This window comes from Apodemus sylvaticus, chromosome 12 (genome assembly GCF_947179515.1).
Source record: "Apodemus sylvaticus chromosome 12, mApoSyl1.1, whole genome shotgun sequence".
NCBI lineage: Eukaryota > Metazoa > Chordata > Mammalia > Rodentia > Muridae > Apodemus > Apodemus sylvaticus.
Genome location: NC_067483.1, coordinates 103281663 through 103286152, shown reverse-complemented (window position 1 = coordinate 103286152; position 4490 = coordinate 103281663). Strand labels below are relative to the sequence as shown.

At 47.2% G+C, this 4490-nt stretch overlaps 1 pseudogene; it reads left to right on the top strand.

Annotated features, from left to right (window-relative positions):
• Positions 1 to 447: 447 nt before the first annotated feature.
• LOC127697347 (protein lin-28 homolog A-like) lies at positions 448 to 1058 on the top strand (annotated as a pseudogene).
• Positions 1059 to 4490: the final 3432 nt, after the last annotated feature.

Genomic DNA, 4490 nt, shown 5'->3' with positions numbered 1-4490 from the left:
TATGTAAACTTTCAACGTTCAATTAAGAGATTCTGCTGTATCTGTGTGTGCTTGTGCGTGTATGGAAAGCTCACACAGCCTGTAAATTAGTCCTTCCCTTGTTCTGCAAGAATACAACGACCAACACAAACAGAAGCAGATGAAGTAAGATTGTCTTTAATAATTTATCAAAACTGAGCCCAGAGAACACAGGGCACCATGAAGTTTTTAGTGACAGGTTGGTATGGTGACATTCTGGAATTTTTCTATGTGAAATCATTTTTAACACAGAATTAATTTTTTGACATAAAGAAATAAGACTTATAAACTCCTTCTTTAAAATTGTGCTGTAGGTGTGGGGAAGATGTAGCAGCCTCTACTCTGAACACCCCCCCCTTTGCCTGAGGACTTCTCAGGGGCTAGCACCTGCCCGACATGCGGCCCTGGCCACAGGCTCAGCTGATGACCATGGGCTCAGTGTCTAAGCAGCAGTTTGCAGGTGACTGCGCCAAGGCAGCAAAGAAGGCACAAGAGGAGGTGCTGTCTGACTCTGCTCGAGCTGCAGAGGGGCCTCAGCTGCTGCATGGGGTTCAAGATGAGCATGGGGTTCTGCTTCCCATCCATGACTGGCCACGCTGGGGTCTCGCTCAAGCCCCAGTGGACGTCTTTGTGCACCAGAGCAGGCTGCACATGGAAGGTTCCCAAAGCCTCAAGGAGGGCGAGACAGTGGAGTTCACCTTTAAGAAGTCTGCCAAGGGTCTGGAATCCATGCCTGTCACTGGCCCCGGTGGCCTGCTCTGTATTGAGAGTGAGCAGCGGCCAAAGGGGAGAAGCCTGCAGAAGTGAAGGTCCAAAGGGGACAGGAGCTACAACTGTGGTGGGCTAGACCACCATGCCAAGGAATGCAGCTGCCACCCCAGCCCAAGAAGTGCCACTTTTGCCAAAGCATCAACCATAGGGTAGCCTCCTGTCCACTGAAGGCCCAGCAGGACCCCAGTTCTCAGGGAAAGCCTACCTACTTCCCAGAGGAAGAGGAAGAGATCCAGAGCCCTGCCCTGCTCTCAGAATCCCAGAATTGATGCCCAGGAGTCGGGTTATTCTTTGGCTAATGGGGAGTTTCAGGGAGGAGGCATCAATCTGCAGAGTGGAGAAAGTGGGGCTAAGGGGGATTGTGTGGGTAGCTTGCACTGCAGTGTCTCAGGCCGTGTCTCAGGCCGGGTTCCCAATGTCACCCTGTCTTTCCTTGGAGGCAGGGAAAGAGTGAGGCAAAGGAACTCCTACCAGGCTCTATCTCAAAGCAAGTGAAGGCTTTTGTGGGGGAGCCGCCCTAGAACCTGCATGCTTTATCTGAGGCTTGGCCAAGTGACTGGGATAGAGAAGTGCTTCTTTTGAAGAAGGCTGTGTGATATTTCCACGTGCCAGACAGGATGGGAAACAAGCGTCAAACCAAGATTCATGACCCTCCAAGCTACTGTGTTCTGCGGAAGGGACTCCCAGGAGCAAGGCGAGGCTACTTTCACACTGTGCTTACTCATAACCCAGTCCTGCCATGTTGTGCTGGGAACGATGTCTAGCAATGGGTTGTGATGACAGGAAAGGAGAGTGGTTGGGGGGACAACTGCCGACCTGCTGCTCCCACCCCACTCCCAGCCCTCTCTGAGCCAATGAGATTTTAATTTATTTATTCACTTGGCTTCCACTTTCTCCAGGATGCCAACTGCACTATCTACATGCAAATGACATATCTTGTGTGTTTTGCTTTGTTTTTCTTAATATAAATATTGGGTTTGTATTTTTGTATATTTTAATCTTAAGGCCCTCATTCCTGCACTGTGTTCTCAGGTACATGAGCAATCTCAGGGATAAGTCCCTAGCAGCTCCAGGTCTGCACAGCAGGAATACTTTTGTTGTTGTTGTTGTTGTTGTTGTTTTGATCACCATGGAGACCAACCTTTTGGAGAGCTCAGCCTGTTGAAGTACCTCATCTTTGCCAATTACAGCTGGCGTTTCTGCCATAGCGTCCTTGAAAAATGTCTCACAGGTTTTAATTGAGCTGCCCCAAGATTTGATCTGGTTTTGGCAAAATATAGGAAATCATTCCAAACAGGAAAGGGTGGTGCCAGAGACATTAAAGGCTGGGCCTGTTGAAGGCGCAAGAGTAACTTTTCATACCAAATCCATCATTTTGCCAGATTAGTCTAAGCCTGCCATGCACAGCAGAGTGTGTTTGTGTGTGTGTATGTTGATTTTTTAATGCAAATTTATGAGAACGAGGTGATTTTTGTTTGTTTTTTTGATACTGGGGATCTTGGACTTCATTTGTTCTAGGAAGCACCCTGCCACTGCGGTATCCTGGTAAGAATGCAATTGAAAACCAATACCCTTAATCCCACACTATGCTGTCTAGACATGGAATCCTCAGCCTTTCACAATCTTGGCTTCCAGAGAGACTCACAAGTGTGGGCGTCCATGGCAAGTGTCCTTCCCTGCTGTATCGTGATGGTTGATGGGTAAATGAAGGAGGGAGTAGGGAGTTTTGTTTACATGCTTTGAGATCACCACAAACCTTCCTCACTGTGTTGAAATGGGACAAATGAAATAGAACACATGTGTGCTGTGTGTGTCCGATCCTGGTTTCTTGTTTCCCCCAAATGCTGCCTCTGCCCCTAATTAATTGTATTCCTCTGGCCTCTGTAGGACTTTACAGCTTCTGAGTTGGTGATTGCTAGGTGGTCTATTTGTGTGATATAAATGTGTTGGTCTTCATGTTCTTTTAAGGGGTTTTATTGTTTACAAAACTTTTGTCCTATTGAGAGAAAAATAGCCAAAGCATCTTTGACAGAAAGTTCTGCGCCAGACAACACCATCTGAAACCTAAGTGTGGGGTCCTCTTCCCAAAGTGAGCCTCTGGGATCATGGCTTTCCCTTCCGTGCTCCTCCCCTGTCTCCCATTCTGGACCACAATGTCCTTAGACAGCCCACTTCTCCCTCATAAGAAAACATACGCTCAGTTACTTCATTGGGCATCTCTACCACTCTTGAATAACCCACGTGAAAGTTCTGAAGAAGCCACCAACCTCATTCTCCCATTGTTTCCTAACTCAGTGAAGAGTTTCTGGTTGGTGATTTTGAGACAGGGTCTCACTCAGTAGCCGGAGATAGTCTCAGGTCCTGGCTATCCTCCTGCCTGAGATTCCTCTGTGCAGGGATGGCAGGTGAGCCACTTCTCCTTGGCAAGACCGTCTCATGGTGTGATTCGTCCTTGGACAGATCAAACCAATGCCATCTGTCACCCTAGGCAGCGAGAAGTAATTGTGGGGCCTTCCATGTAGAAAGTGGAATCTGGAGAGCAGAAAAGGGACTATGAATGAATGTCCAGGTGAGGCTCTCAGGAACTCAATGCCGGTGCAAGAAACTTACGTCAAAGAGGCCACGAGATTGTTACTAGGAGACAGACAAATGTATCTCCATGTTTACTGCTAGAAACCAAAGCTCTGTGAGAAATCTTGAATTTATGGGGAGGGTGGGAAAGGGTGTACTTGTCTGTCCTTTCCCTGATCTCTTTCCTGAGCTGCAAGAGACTAAGTCCCAGCTTGGGCAGCCCCACCCCTGGGGTGTTTTATTTCATGACTGATTTTTGCTGTACCTGCGTCCTTGTATCCCTATCTCCTATCTTATAATCATTTTATAACACATGCTGACTTTATCTTTCCTTCTATTCCCTGGGAAAAATTAAGATTTACTGGTACTCCAAAAAAGGGAGGAAGGGAGAGGGAGGGAGCGATACCCTAGGAAATGCGAAGAAAGATCTGAAATTAGATGCCACGATTGATTGGTGACAATAAAGTTAGTCCATTTGTGATTTCCTCCGACAGGTCCAGACAAGAAACACGACTAACAGCTATCATTGTGCTAACATCCTCAGCAAATCATCCACAGCAGTCAGAAATTTACGTAGTGCAAATCCCATTGATGGATCCTCTGAATCTGGAGTCCCCTGGCTGAAAGCCTGTCCCATCTGACTCCAACCATAGCCAAGGAATACCCAATACTTGCTGTTCTCCATCCCAGCCACTGGGTGGCGCTGCTCCCCCCAGTGACTTGGAACCACAGCCTATTTGTTAAAGAGGCAGATAAAATGACCCCATCAAGCCCACAGGATTTCTGGGTTGTGACATAACTTTGTCCTTCTTCCTGAAAAAAAGACAGGCTAGTCACTGAGACTCCACTTTGTTCCAGACTTTCCACATGTCATGCAAATTAATCCCTGTGGCAGCTTCTCACAACCACACCTCCTGATAACACCTCACCTTTCAGGTTGAAAAAAAAAGGTACACAGAGAAACAAAGTAACTTTACTCATCATTTAACCGTGCAAGAAGGGCACAGAGTGGAATCCTTGTTTTGACACCAAATGTAATGACCTTTTTGTACTGCACAAATAGACGCCCCTTGAAACCTCAGTCTGTGTGGCAAACCGTGGTTGCCCACAACCTCAGAGTTGCTGGCATA